The sequence below is a fragment of the Triticum dicoccoides genome, chromosome 5A (assembly GCF_002162155.2).
Source record: "Triticum dicoccoides isolate Atlit2015 ecotype Zavitan chromosome 5A, WEW_v2.0, whole genome shotgun sequence".
Taxonomy (NCBI): domain Eukaryota; kingdom Viridiplantae; phylum Streptophyta; class Magnoliopsida; order Poales; family Poaceae; genus Triticum; species Triticum dicoccoides.
In genome coordinates, this window is record NC_041388.1 from 509,720,669 (window position 1) to 509,737,288 (window position 16,620).

The following is a 16,620-nucleotide window of genomic DNA, read 5'->3' on the forward strand; positions in this document are numbered from 1 at the left end:
CCGTTTTGTGGTACGCCAGACCCCTCCCGATGAACAGGATCCTGTTTCCACCGTGGCTGGTCGAACACAAGGCCATTTCCTCCGTTCTGCGGTACGCCAGGCCTTGTTTCAATCGGGTGTTCCGTCCAAGCCGGTTGGCTCCCGATGAACAACACGCATTTCGTTGCCTCCTGATGAACAAGACGCATTCCGTTGCCTCCCCATGAACACGACAATGGCGCAGCTTCTCCGTTCTGACCCAGCCATGTACATGAGCCCTGGCCATACGTATGTGCGAGTAGGCATTCAAGACCCCGCCCGTATGTACGTACATGGCCGTATTTTCTTTCTTGCACCCTAGACGTGGTACGTACATGTACATGCTACGTGCGCGCCTCTACTACGACACGTGTGCTCCTCTACTATGACACGTGCCCTTCCTTGCACAGCCATAGTTCATCTCTGCAGCCTGCACATAGACCGATCGTATGTACGTACACGTTCGCGACCAGAATGACAACGCTACGTACGCTTCGACTAGGTTGGTGCCGACTGTCAGGCACATCCTTGCGTGCGAAGATGTAGCTGGTGGGTCCCAGCAGTCAGGGGGGCGAATCATTTTTTTGCCCGTAATATGGACGCACTTCATTGCGTGCGAAGATTTAGCTGGTGGGTCCCAACAGTCAGGGGGGAAATGTTTTTTTCCGCAAAATACGGTGGCCCATCCAGAGGGTCCCTGCTATCAGGTGGAGGAATAATTATTTTGCACTTAATAAGGAGGCACTTCCTTGCTGCGGCCATGGACCCAGTTGTCAGCCTCTCCATGTACAGTACAATTCCGATGGAAGTCGTTCCTTGACCGCGTTGACCACGCCGCGCCGAGAGCACCAGGGCGGTGCACGACGACGAGGCCTAGGAAGGGGACGACGCGGAGCCGGGGAAGATGCGGCAGTGGAAGCCCACACGGAGAGGAGTACGAGGGTTCACTGGTTCGGCTATGGTGTGAGGCTGCCATCACTGCAGAATAACAGGGGGTGTGTGTGAGTAGAGGGATGGCCTAGCCAGCAGTGGGAGTAGTAGGGGGTAGTGATGGCTCTGCGGCAGCACAGCCGGCCACGGGAGGCAGGAGCAGGTGGCACGATCGGCGCTGCTCTGGGAGGTTGGAGCAAGAAGACCAGAGGTTGAAGAAGCACTACGGCCGTTGGATGGACATCATACGGTCACTTGAGCTAGAATCGTTCATATTGACTAAGTTGACAAAGCCCTCCATCCCCGTCAACTTAGTAGGCCCACAAGTCAGCCTTCCACTATGTTAGGTCCCAGCTAGCAGGGGGAGTATTCATTTTTTGTGCGCAATAAGGAGGCACTTCCTTGCATGCGAAGATATAGCTGGTAGGTCCGAGCTGTCAGCAGGGGGAACGCATTTTTCATGAAATACAGAGGCCCTTCCGGTGGATCCCAGATGTCAGGTGGAGGAATCATTATTTTGCGCGTAATAAGGAGGCATTTCCTTGTGTGCGGCCGTGGACCCAGCTGTCAGCCTCTCCACGTACAGTCCACTTCCGATGGATGTCGTTCGTTGACCACGTTGACCAGGCCGCATCGAGAGCACCAGGGCGGTGGACAACGACAAGGCCTACAAAGGGAATGACACGGAGCTGGGGAAGACACGACAGTGGCTGCCCACGCGGTGGGGAGTATGAGGGTTGACTGGTTCAGCTGCCGTCGCTGGAGAATAACAATAGGTGTGGGTGAGTAGAGGGATGGCTAGGCCGGTGATTGGAGTACGGTGGGGCAGTGAGGCCTGCGCGGCAGCACAGCCAACTATGGGAGGAGGGGGCAAGCAGTCCCGCCGGCGCTTGTTTGAGCGGCTAGAGCAGGAAGAGCAGAGATTGAATAAGCACGACGGCCGTTGGATGGACATCCAACAGTCAGTGCTTGTGCATCAACCTTTTTTAGGAAAGCCTCAAATCTGTGGAAAACAACATACAACCCATCCGCCATTATTTCTAATAATTTACAGCCTATTTTCTAATTCTTAAGTTTTTTTGGAGCCCATATTCTTTTTGTTAGCATTATAGCCCATATTGTGGCCACGGTTAAAAAATTATATGAAATTTTGCATATTTCGGTGCGGTCCGAACTGTTTTAATCCTAAAATTTTGAGTCACATTCAAACTGATTTTAAAAATAAATGCATATCAATATAAAATCCAACAAATTGTCCACGCATAAAAATCAATGCAATTTAAAATCTCAAACTAAAAAAAAGAAATTTGAAACTAATTGCCGGTTTGATGTGTTTTAAAAATCTACAACCCATTTCTCATTACTGATAGGCCATTTTCTCGGCCAGCCAAATGAAGCTCTCCTTGTCTTGGAAGTTTGCAGCCCAACAGGCCTGGCAAAGCGAATTACTTGACAAATCACAAAAAACTGGGGTAGCCATTTTCAAAAAGAACAAAAAAAAACTACTGGGCTGATCTGTGGTAAACATAAAAGAAAAGGCTGTCTAGACAGGCCAGAGTGCCCCGCACTGCCGAGTTGACACCCTGCTTCCGTCTCAAAAACAAATTAGATAAATGATACTCCAATTATGGCGATTCATAAAAATGCCACTGCAATTTTAAAACTTTGTAAAATGCTTCTGCAATTTTTGCAAACTTGAAAAATGCCACATCAATTTGCTAACTTTGAAAAACGCCGCTCCAGACTTCGAAAAATGCCACTGGAAATGGCATGAAATGGCATTTTTCAAAGTTTGGAAATTGCAGTGGTATTTCTCAGAATCACCAGATTTGGAGTGGCATTAATCAAATTAACCCAAAAAAATAAATGGGCGAGCTGCTGGCTCCCTGGTGTCAGCCGCTCGTTGTGCAATTCTCTCGTTTATTGACTATGTTGACAATGGCATGGGATCCAGATGTCAGAAATCCATTAGGAGGAGCCATTTTTTTATTGGCTTGAAATAAGGAGGCACTTGCTTGCGTACTGCCATGACCTTGGTGGGTCCGTGATGTCATCCTCTCCATGTACAATCATCTCCTGATTGTGTACGCGTCAACCTGGTAGGCCCACAAGTCAGCCTCTAAAGCCGTGGCGGACAAATACAACCCATTTAAAAAAATAACAGCCCATCCCATACGTTCAAACGGAAAGTTCAACATTCAGAGCAAAGTAACAGGTCTGATCCAGATATAGAGTACTGAACTTCCATGTTGACAACCATCATAGCCAAGTTAACTCTCTACTCCCACTAATACTCTAGTAGTGTACACGTACTAACTTACTCTTAGTTAACTAGACGATGCCAACCGCCATCTGCGGTACACGCTAAACGCCAGAACCAGTGTCCTCCGCCTCCCCCCGGACATGCCAGAGGTGCGATAGGGCGCGTTGCTCGCACGCGTTTGCCCTTTCCGTGCTGGTGTGGTCAACCGAAGCTTCGAATTCTAAGCGGGAAACCCACTTGACGAGCTTGTAGTAAAATTCGGCGTCTCAAACGCATGCGTGCCCGACAGCCTCCAGGGCTATTTGCCGGGCACCGGCCTCCATGTAGTCTTCCCAGTTGCGGGTGCTCTGCTCGCGACTTAGAGCGTCGGTGCGCTGCTGCTCCATGTCCCGCTGGCGGCGCAAATCGGATATACGCTGCTCCTCCGCCAGGCGGTCATGCTCCAAGAACTCCTCATACTCCGCATTGCCATCTAAAGACCGATAGAATGCCTCCTCCGTCCATCTTCCTTCCGGTGAAAAACCGAACACTAGTTCCGGCGGTGACCGCCTCCGGCGTCGCCTATCGTGGACGGGCGGGGGCATGGCATACGTGGTGAGAGCGAGGATAAGTGGCGAGCGATATCAGGCCAGTGGGAGCTTATGAGGATAGGGCGAGTTGGGTGATGGTGCCACCGGAGAAGCTTGAGAAACAGTAATTATAGGAGGAAGGTAGGCGAACTAGCATGTCGCGGGAAACACGACGGTCATCGCGGTCATCGGAATTAAATGCATAAGCAGGCATGGCTTAGCACGCCAGCTTGCCGTGGAAAACTAGAAAAACTGAAATTATGACTCTGCCGTCCCGTCTGTGCTGGGTCGCGCACAGGCATGATGGTGAAACAAGTGCACTCGAATCATCCAAATGAGGTACTCCCTCCTTGTTAAAAATGATTCCACTACTTATCATCTATACCTTGGTTGGTTAGATTTTTGAATTAAGCCCTGCAAACTGGAAAGGATGTAGTACGTGCGTGATCCACTATTTATTCGTGTAGGATCGAGTAGGTCGTTTTTTTGAATTAAGCCCTGCAAACCGGAAAGGAGGTAGTACGTGCGTGATCCGCTATTTATCCATGTAGGATCGACTAGGTCGGATAGTATCTGTGAAGGATCGAGTAACTCGGATAGTGTATGTGTACGATCGCATTAGATGATGAACTTTCGCTAGGAGATAAGGCATTAACGAACGTTTTTGCTGGCAATTTCTTCATATTCGCATGGCATTTTCTTCAGAGCAGCTTGTCAGTTTCTTCAAAGGTAGCCATTTTTATTCAAAAAACTGCCACTTCGGATCTTGCGTCACAACTAAAACTGCCAGGAGCGCATTAGTAGGCTAGCTAGTGATCGATCAGTAACTTGCAAACACTGAGCGAACAGAAATAAGGAACTGTTAGTAACTTGTAGACATTGAGAACACATAAATAAGGATCATGTTGTGCACAGTAGTAAGAGCCGATCCGTTCGAAATGTTCACACGAGACTCACAGGCCTGGCATTGTAATATGTTCACATTAGTAGCCCAAATTCAAAACCAACTAGTACGATTCCCATACATAAGATCAACATGTGAATGCATCTCAATGATTCACAGATCATATACAAATATGTAGCTCCACAAGCAAAGATCTAAAAAAACATCTATTCTTCCTACTAACATGGATGCTTCTCTTGGCCAACATTTAGTATAGATTGAAAGAAAAATTTGTTTGTGAAGTCTACAATTCCTCTTGCAAACGTAAGTGGTTTCACCAACAGCTAGAACCATGAGAATGAACCACACATGATGGAGGAACATCCACTGCAATATGATTTGGTCTTCTCTCGATCGCACAACGAGACTATTTTCGGAATACAAACTTTAACTTAGGCAAAATGATGCCCATTGTATAATCAGACCAAAGCAATGAAGCACCTAGTGTTGGCCAATAAATAGTATAGTACTACTTTTCTGCAGTCCATGAAGTGACTATCCAATCTTTTTGTGTCTATTTTCAAATCGCATTGCATGCAGTGACTATACTATTCTCTTGTGCAGTTCAACCAAAATTGCGTTCACTTTGTTTGTTTGCCAAATAGCAAAGGGCATACATCTCTGTCTGCACAAATATCAAGTAGCTATTAAACATATACCCCACCTTGTATTTTCGGTTTAAACACGTCTCTTCCGCTTAGCATCTGTCATGTTTTGCACTAGACAATTTGATACAGTCATGTTTTGCCCTGGACAATTTCATACTAAATTTATTTGCTCGTTCACAGCAGAAATATAGCACCTATTCTTCATCAGACCAAGGATATCCATGTTCGTAGTGAAGGAAGAGGTGAATTCGATACAGCCGAAATTGAGCATCCAACCATTGAATCCTGTCCTGCACCTCCAATGTAGGTCCACCCTGCCAATAAATTCACATGCAAACCACTAGTATTACTATCTAATGACAGTACAAAAAGAGTAGCAAGATAGTAGCAAACCATGTACCTTCGTAATGAACAACTCATAGTGCCACCAATTGGATATAAAGGTTTGGAAGAAAACATGCTCCTAATGTTGAACCATTTGGACATTTTGTGCAGTTCCACTAAAATCGAGCATCCCTGTTTGCATAGATATTGAAAGTGTGATTACTATAGAAGTGGCACTAGTTGAAGCATAGACTCACAAATATAAACATTCCAATTTCTTAATGGGAAAAGGTAGCAAGACTGTTTCTAACCACCTGTTTGAAGGAATAAATAAAGCAACATCGGCTGATGTCAGGAAGGCATACATAGTTTTTTATGAAAAATTGAGCCATCACTGACCTTTCCTCTTCTTTTAAGCATATTTTGTGCAGTTCAACTAAAATAAAATGCCATCACCACCTTAACAACTCAGTGACACTGTACAAAAGGAAATGACTTAACATTACATCATGATGTCAGGTATGTAGTCAACATGCATTAGAGACGAACATACAGACCTCCTCTAATAACATAATGAACATTAGTTTTAACAAAGGTGTGACTAGCTTTACCGGGATAATTTGAGTGAACTCTACACCCTCTGTTCCTTATTATAAGTCGTTTTTGTAGTTCATTTTAAATTACCCAAACGTCTAGTATTTAGAAGAACAGGTAGTAGTTTTCTTGAGCACATATCTGGGAAAGCTTGCCAGACTTTATATATGTCCATACGCTAATGCAACACCATTCGAATAGTACAAATATAGACTAATCCAGTGGCTAGTGCAATAGTATAGTAGTTATTTTATTACAGGGTACAGTACAATGGTTTTACTAAACAGATTTCCATAAGCTCTAGCACTGGAAGATTTCTATAAGAATTAACAATACAAAATATAAAGGTAACAAGTTTCAGCATTGGTATAGTAGTTGTGCAAGAGAATTAAACCAAATATAAAAGTCTGAAGGTAACTAGCATTATTAACTAATGACAGTATACAAAAATTGCAAACCATGTACCTTCAAGGTAAATATTATTAACTAACTCGAGGTATGTAATCTATAAGCATTAACAGTGCAAAAATCTAAAGGTAGTAACAAGATTCATCGTTGGTATACTGGCTGTGCAACAGCATTAGAATGCCTTAGCTGAAAAATGTTTAATACATCCACAATCAACAGCTAACCCTGAAATAATCCACAGACATTAAATGACACTACTTAAATTTATCGGTGGCATTAGACTGAGTGCGGCATTAGATAAATGTGGCATCACTTTAGTAGTATCATTGCTTGACTTGACCGCTGGCGTTATACTAACAGTAAAAAAGTGGCAATAAGAGCATGGGAGGCCCATTCGGACAGTGGGCGCACCAGTACAATGTACCTCCACGGATGCATAGACTAGTGAGGGAGGTATGGTTGCCCAGAGCAACAAATATCCACGTAGCATATGTGGATTAAGTCCCATTTTTGTTCTCTTTAGCTACCAATTTTCCCCTTTTCAACCTAGATGCGGGTTCGATGCCTAGTGTCTTGGACAGTATAGTCTCCCTTCCTTTCCTTATTCAACCCAGACATTGATTAGTCTGCATGAAGTAGGGTTTACTTTAATAGTGCAAGTTAAGATTTTCGTTTGTGTGACCGGCAGAGTAGAGGATAGCAAATTGTGAAGATGGTGGAGTGGAAAAAGATCCACATGCAGCGACGTGGTAGATGGGGCAATATAAGAAGGGTATGGTTTGAAAAGAGGTATCATACCTGAGGGTCGGCGGGAAGTGGCTTCGCTCGTGGTCGTTGTCCTCCGCACACACTACGGCAGTGATCTTGGGGAAGGAGGCCATCCCGCGCGGGCGCTAGGTCTGAGAGGACGACCTTGTCGTTAGTGCGTGACTTCGCTCGCCGATGACGAGTGCGTCAACGCTGCACGTCCTTTTCTCTCCCGGCGGATCTGCGACCACCGGTTAGGAGGGAGAGAGAGGCTGTCTTTTTTAGATCTGGATAGAGGGTGATAGTGTGAGAAGCAAGTGGGCAGCCCTTAGCAAGAAAGCGCTGAAGCTCCATCCTATCTTTTTTATACTACTAGTACTAGAGGTGGAGTAGTGGTAGAGTAGTTTATATTTTATCTGAATACAGTACCAGTTAGTCGTGCTTCAAAACTGAATGGCATGCCATTAAAAAAATAAAAGGTCGATAACTAATGCGGCAGCTCGGGCCAACGCAGCCAGATCGCATTTTGCATGAGAAATTGCACACCATGTTTGGTCGACACACTACTAGGGAAAACCCTAGTAGTAGCGCGAGTATTTTCCCTATCAATAGCGCGGGACGACGCACTACTGATAAGGCGCTACAGCTAACGTGTAGCGGTAGCGCCTATCGTCCCGTGCTACTTCTATACAGGGCTAGCAGTAGCGCGCTTTAGTGTAGAGCGCTGCTGCTAATATCTGCAGTGCTTTTTAGCAGGAAGCGCTACAGGTAAGGGAGCGCTACTGCTAACTTTGTTCCCCTTGCGACTGCTAGTTTTATTAGTTTCTGTTTTTTTCTGCATATTTGTTTTGTATTTGAATAGGCTTTATACAATAATCTTTAGCATATCATACACATACAAACGTAATCATAGCATATACATACAAATAGTCTCATCAAATCATGTCATCATCATAATCATCATCCAACACAAAGTGGTCTCTCATCATCATCTCGAAAATAGTGACACAAGTCACGATTACTTGCAACTACATCGTCATCCATCTAAACAATGATATACACGAGAAGAGCAATCACTTTCAGTGAGAGCAGAACTATGCAGTACAGGAGTTCAATCCCTCTCTCGCATTAGCGTAAACCTAAACTAACTACTGGCTGTCGCTCGGAAACCGGAAACCGGTACACCTGGGCCTGACATTCTGGCCACTCGTCGTATACTCCTGGCGTAGCACTTCTTCGCCATCGATGATCTATACACCTGCATCATCACATGAGACGATGATATGCAACATATATAGTTGAGTAACAGAAAGAGACAGATTTGGAAAAATAGAAGCAACATATCATAAACATAAATAACAAAGTTCATCGTACCCAAAATGCCCTAACTAGAGTGATCTTAGCTAGTCGAGGAGGATGATTTAATTACATCACAAAAAAAGTTTCGTCCTGCATAATTCAAAGTTCCGTCATACAGATAGTATGGACTAAATGGACACACTGTCATATATCAACAATCACTCCATGTCGTGCCATCCATCCAAGTCAGGGAGATAGTCCCCGAGCTTAGTGAAAGGCTTCAGGTCGAGAGGCTGAGCGGCTACGCGTGTTCGGACGTCTTCCCACGACATTTGTCCTTCTTCATAGAATATCCCTGTTTTTCCGACGACATCCTTCATGATGATTTGGGCAAGTTCGCCCTGGATGTGATATAACTCAGCTCGAAGTTGATTGTAGCGACCAGACCTCAAATGGTCCAATCTCTGTGCTCTAGTGTCATCCCTGGATCAGTAATGCTGATACCACACAGTACTTGAAGGATTTATAACAGAGTAGCAATCACACACTTATTACATCGAGTGTCTCAAAAGAGAACTTATTACAATAAATATGGCTTAAGGCCATCTAATAACAATAACAGCGGAAGGCTTGGAAGATAAGTGAGTCCATCAACTCCAACGGCATCACTGAGTATAGAACCACGACCTAAAGGCACCTTACTCATCGTCTGAAAAGTCTGCAACATGAACGTTGCAGCCCGAAATGGGTCAGCGCATGGAATATGCTGGCAATGTAACACATAGAGAGCAATGAAAGAATATGGCTATACTACATGCATATTTGGCTGGTGAAAAGCTCTATGGTTACAGTTTTGCATAAAGCCAATTTTTCCCTACTGCAAAGGAATAAATTTTATTTAACTATCATGGTAGTTGTTTAACATTGAGAGTGTAGACACCCTCTCAATCCCAATTAAATATCATCATTAAAACCCAACAAAATTAATTTAGAGTAACATGATGAGATTCACATGATAATCCAAGTACTAGATACTCAAGATGTCCATAACCGGGGACACGGCTAACCATGATTAGTTAATACACTCTGCAGAGGTTTGCACACTTTTCCCCACAAGACTCGATCTCCTCCGTTGGTATTCTCGCACTACATGATATTTGAGAAACGGATGACCGAGACATAGTCTTTCAGAAGCGCTTGCACCTTACGAACGGGTAGACCGTACCAACCTACATCCCCTACATCTGCTAGTCTACCACTGTAAGAGTTCACATGACTTAGTCAACTATGCTAGAGCCCATAGTAGCTTGTGGCTGCACACGGAAGTTTCTAGTATGAATGATCTTATGATCCCTTTGAGCCTGGGTGGCGGTCCAAAAGAAAAACAGGCAATCGCTGGAATACCCAGGTGCCTCAATCCACCCAGATGTGTGTTTAAGTTGCCACCTTAGATAAACCATTAATTTAACAATCTCACATCTATCATGGATACACTCACCCAATCCACATCTACTAGCATAGCATGGCGTAATAAGCAAACGTAGAAGTAACTCCCAAAGGTTTGAAAATAAACAGGTAATAGGTACTACCTCATCTACTTCCCGAACCCACAATTTAATTAGATCCTAATCATGCAATGGTGTGAGGATTGATCTAATGCAATAAAACTGGGTAGTAGGAGGTATGATCAAAGTGTTACTTGCCTTGCTGATGATCCGTGAAACCTAGCGATTCGAAGTAGCAAGCGGCGTACTCCGGGTACTCTATCGCAAACAAACAAGCATACAATAAGTACTCATCTAATGCACAGATAAATCTCGAATAAGAGATCTAACCAGATTGTTCAACTTAAGAACTCCGGTTGGCAAAAAGAATAAAATCAAACGAAGCAACGAAAGACAAACGGCAAACGAAACAAGCTCCGTTTACTAATCTGAATCCAGGTCAAATTTTACTGAGGCAAAAACTTATTTTAGTTGGTTAAACGGAAAGAGGGTTTCGAGACGAAACTCCAGGTGCTTGAATTGCCTGATTCCGATAAACGAGCGAAAAGTTAAACTAGAACGAAAAACGGATCAGAAATCGCAATCAGAAATAATTGCGGAATAATCCGAAAAAAAGGAAAACGATGAACAGAATAACAAACGAACGTTCTTTTTCTGGAACTAAACGATGAACGCGTTCGTTAGAACGAACGGACGAGTGAACGCTCGCTAAATAAATAAACCGGAAAAAAACCGATCTATTTAAAAAAAGAAAACTTGGGTTTTCTAAAAAAACAAATCGATTTTTCTCAGAAAACCTGGTGGCGGGGCGGCTACCTCGGCTCGGTCCAGTGGGGCTTCCGGCGGGGCTTCCGGTGGGCAGCGGCGGCGGCGGCGGCGTGCGGTGCGGTGCAGGCTGCGGGGCTGCATGGGCGGTGGCGGGTGGCGACTCGGGGGTCCCAGGGGGGCCCCGGGGTGGGTATTTAATGGGGGAAGGGAGGGGCGGCCTGGCTTGGGGAGGGGGTCAGCGGCGGTGTCCCCGGCTCGGACTCCCGAGTCCGGCGGCAGCACGACGAGGGAGGCGGTGGCCTGGCGGGCCGGCCTGGCTTGGCTGGGCCTTTGTCCCTAGTCGGGCGCGGTTTTTTTAAAACAATTTCATCGAAACTAAGAAGAATTCTTGAAAAATAAATAAAAATCTAAAATTGGCAAAACAAATTTTCACTGTCTAAATAAAATATTTAGAACAGGATGAACATTTTCTTGGCCCTAAATGCAATTTTTTGAAAACGTGCAAATTTTCCTAAATTCAAATAAAACCACGAAAAACTCCAAAATAAAACCTTATTTGATTTTTTTATTAAACCCTCAATATTTCTTTATTTTGGGAAAGTCATTTTATTCCCTCTCTCATATTTTGTTAACAGAAATAATTGAAGATAAATTAAATAAAAGCAAATGATCCTATTTTCAAAATTTGAGAAAACTCAAATATGAAAAGAACGAAATCCCCAACTCTCTCCGAGGGTCCTTGAGTTGCGTAGAATTTCTAGGATCAACCCAAAATGCAAATAAATATGGTATGCAAAGATGATCTATTGTATAACATTCCAAATTGAAAATTTGGGATGTTACAAACCTACCCCCCTTAAGATGAATCTCGCCCTCGAGATTCGGGTTGGCTAGAAAATATGTGAGGGTGGTCCTTCTGCAAATCTTCCTCTCGCTCCCAGGTGGCTTCATCCTCCGTGTGGTGGCTCCACTGAACTTTGCAAAACTCGATAACCTTGCTGCGGGTTACTCGGCGGGCATACTCAAGAATCTTAACTGGTTTCTCCTCATAAGTCAAATCACTGTCCAACTGAATCGCTTCCAGCGGCACTGTATCTCTCAGCGATATATCAGCCATCTCCGTGTGGCACTTGTTTAACTGGGAAACGTGGAACACGTCATGAACTCCTAACAATCCTTCAGGCAATTCTAACTTATAAGCTACTTCTCCCATACGCTCCAAAACCTTGTATGGTCCTACAAAACGTGGCGTTAACTTTCCCTTAACTCCAAAGCGCTTAACTCCTCGAAGTGGAGATACTCGAAGATAAACTCGGTCTCCGACTTCATAAACTGTCTCCTTGCGTTTAGAATCTGCGTAGCTCTTCTGCCTGGACTAGGCTACCTTGATCCTATCACGAATCAATTTCACCTTCTGTTCAGACTCCTTAATCAGATCCGGTCCAAACAACGGTCGGTCTCCAACTTCATCCCATGACAACGGGGTTCTGCACCTCCTTCCGTGCAAGGCTTGGAAAGGGGCCATCTTCAAACTGGATTGATAACTATTGTTGTAAGAGAACTCTGCATATGGCAAATTGTCATCCCAGCTAGATCCATAATCTAGTGCACAAGCTCTCAGCATATCCTCCAAAATCTGATTGACTCTCTCGGTCTCTCCATCTGTCTGCGGATGGAAAGCTATACTGAATTCTAGCCTGGTACCCAAAGTTTCGCGCAACTGACTCCAGAACTTTGAGCTAAACTGGGTTCCTCTATCTGATACAATGCTCCTTGGAACTCAATACAGACGTACGATCCTGGTCATGTATATCTTTGCCAACTTGGCACTAGTATAGGTTGTCTTCACTGGGATGACATGAGCTACCTTTGTCAAACGATCGACTACTACCCTAATCGAGTCATAGCCTGAACGAGTTCTGGGCAAACCTGTAATAAAATCCATGCCTACCTTATCCCATTTCCATTCGGGTATTGGCAATGGCTGTAGCAATCCGGCTGGCTTCTGATGCTCTGCCTTTACTCTCTGACATACATCACAAACTGCTACATACTCCGCAATATCCTTCTTCATTCCGGTCCACCAGAAAATATCCTTCAAATCCAGATACATCTTGGTATTTCCTGGATGAATAGAATATGGTGAATCATGGGCCTCTTACAGAATCAACTTCCTGATCTCTGGGTCATTGGGGACATAAACACGGTCTTCAAACCAGAGGGTATCGTGCTCATCCTCACGAAATCCTTTAGCTTTTCCTTTGCTCATTTTCTCCTTAATAGAAGAAATCTCCTTGTCAGTCTTCTGGGCTTCTCTGATCTTATCCATCAAAGTAGAATGAATCTCCAATGCTGCTACATAGCCTCTCGGAACTATCTCCAAACATAGCTCACCAAGATTCTCGGCTAACTTTCTTGGTAAACCTCCCGTCATTAAGGTGTTGACATGACTTTTACGGCTCAACGCGTCAGCTACTACGTTAGCCTTTCCAGGGTGATAATGCATTCTCATATCATAATCCTTGATGAGCTCCAACCATCTCCTTTGCCTGAGATTTAACTCCTTCTGCGTGAAGATGTACTTCAAACTCTTGTGATCCGTGTACACCTCACAATGGTTTCCAATGAGAAAATGTCTCCAAGTCTTCAACGCATGCACTACGGCTGCAAACTCCAAATCATGCGTGGCATAATTCAACTGATGAGGCTTAAGCTGTCGTGAGGCATATGAAACAACTCTTCCTTCCTGCATAAGCACTACTCCAAGTCCTCGACGTGAAGCGTCACAATACACCTCATAATCCTTGGTCTGATCTGGCAAAATCAACACAGGTGATGTAACCAAACATTTCTTCAACTCCTGGAAACTAGCCTCACATTCTTCAGTCCATTTGAACTTGGTATCTTTCTTCAACAGTTCCGTCATAGGCTTCACAATCTTCGAGAAGTTTTCAATGAATCTCCGGTAATATCCTGCGAGTCCAAGAAAACTTCGGATCTTTCCAACTGTTGTTGGGGCTTCCCAATTTGTCACGGTGTCAACCTTGGTGGGACCTACTGCTATACCTTCTCTAGATATAACGTGTCCGAGGAATCCAACTTCCTTCAACCTAAACTCACATTTGCTAAACTTGGCATATAGCTAATGTTCTCTGAGCTTTCCAAGTACCAAACGCAAATGCTCCTTATGATCCTCTTCATTCTTCGAGTAAGCTAGGATAACATCAATGAACACTACGACGAACTTGTCCAAGAACTTCATAAATACTTTGTTCATCATGTTCATAAAATACGCGGGTGCGTTAGTCAGACCAAATGACATAATGGTATACTCATACAACCCATACCTGGTGGTAAATGCCGTCTTAGGTATATCCTGTTCTCGAATCTTGAACTGGTGGTATCCTGATCGCAGATCGGTCTTGGAAAATACCTTAGCTCCTTGCAATCGATCAAACAGATCATTGATCATCAGTAGTGGGTACTTGTTCTTGATTGTTACTTCATTCAACCCTTGATAATCAACAACCATCCTTAACGATCCATCCTTCTTCTCCACTAGAAGTACCGGTGATCCCCAAGGTGAAGAACTTGGGCGAATATAACCCTTATCCAATAACTCTTTAATCTGCTTCTTGATCTCTTCCGAATCCTTTGCGGGCATCCTGTATGGTCTCTTAGATATTGGACCTGTGCCTGGCAAAAGCTCAATCAAAAACTCAATATCTCTATCCGGTGGCATGCCTGGCAACTCCTCTGGAAATACATCAGGGAAATCCTTACCACTGGTACTTCCTCCTACACAACTCCTGTTAGGGAATTTACTTGAGTCCTTTTCGGCACATGCCGGGATACATAATTGATCCTTCTTCCTTCTGGCGGTGTAAGCAAAGTTGACTTACTGGCGCATTCAATGTTCCCTTCATACTTCGATAACTAATCGATGCCTAATATCACATCCAATCCTTGGAATTCCAATACTATTAGGTCTGAGGGGAACACATAGTTACCAATCCTTAATGGTAACCGATCACACCATTGACTAGCCATGTACTCTGCTCCAGGCGAGGTTACTAACATGGGTAACCTAAGGGCTTGGGTTGGTAGTTTATACTTATCCACAAATCCCCTTGAGATGTATGAACGCGATGCACCAGTTTCAAAAAGAACGAGTGCAGTAAATGACTTAACCAAAAACTTACCGATTACTGCATTTGGCTGCTCTTCAACCTCCTCCATGTTAACGTGGTTCACCTGTCCCCTATTGAAAGGGTTCGGCTTCTTCCTAGAGCTTCCATTGCCGTTTCCATTCTGGGATTCAGGACATTCATTGGCGTAATGTCCGGTCTTCTGGCACTTAAAACAAGTGACTTGGCTCAGGTCTCTCTTGGCTGGGGTTGATGGGTTGGTGCGGTTCTGGCCGTTGCTTCCTCCATTCCCATTACCATTCTTGGGGCCATTACGGTTATGCGAGCTACCTCCTCCATGGGTATGCTGAAAATGTCCTCCTGGTCTAGGGGTAAAATGTGGCTTCTGCTGAGCTCCAGAATTGTACTTCCCTTGTCCATACTTCCTCTTGCGGTTCTCAATCTGCTGTTGCTTCCCTTCAATAATAAGAGCACAATCTACCAACTCCTGGTAGTTGTTGAAGGTTGCTACCATCAACTGCATGCTCAACTCATCATTCAGTCCTTCCAGAAATTTCTCCTGCTTAGCTCCATCCGTAGCAACGTCATCTGGGGCATAACGTGCTAGCTTACTAAAGTCCTCCACATACTGGCCAACTGTCTGTCCTCCTTGGTGCAAGTTGTGAAACTCACGCTTCTTCATGGCCATAGCTCCTACTGAAACATGGGCAGTACGGAAAGCTTGTTGAAACTGTTCCCATGTGACAGTGTCGATAGGGAAAGTGGCTGTGAAATTCTCCCACCATGATGCTGCGGGTCCTTCAAGCTGATGTGCGACAAACTTTACCTTTTCCGCATCTGTGCATCCTGCCGTGGTCAACTCCCTAGCTGTCTTGCGGAGCCAATCATCTGCTACTATCGGCTCGGTGCTACTAGAGAACACCGACGGATTCAGCCTAAGAAAATGGGCTAAGTGATCAACAGGTGGTGGTGGTGGTGGGTTGTTGTTGTTGTTCCCTTGATTCTAATTTTGGACTAGCAACTGCATCAATGTGTTCTGCTGCTGGATCAACTGAGTGAGCTCCGGTGAGAAGGTAAATCCGGGGTCACGTCTCGGAGGCATATGAGGGTTTAGAAAAGATGAGACTGAGAATAGAGGGTGTCTAGAGAGAAAACACTACCCATATGCACATGAGGAAAAAGCAAACAATTCACTTCATTCAATCAATCAAACCAGGGCATAAAATCGATCTGACTATCGGAAAAGTGTTTAGACTACTATATTTACATGGTGGACTACTACTACTGTTGGGTGGTCTACTAGAAATATTCTTCGGTTGCAGACTCCATAATATCTGCTCCAGCTTCATCAACATAGTCGTCATCACTATCATCTGGATCCGAGTCGGTGTCGTCGATGATGATGTAGTCTTCAGGGCGAATCTCCTTGGGTTCTTCATCTTCTTCTACTGGTGTAGGGCCTCCCATAAATATTCCGATCTTCTTGATCAGGTCAT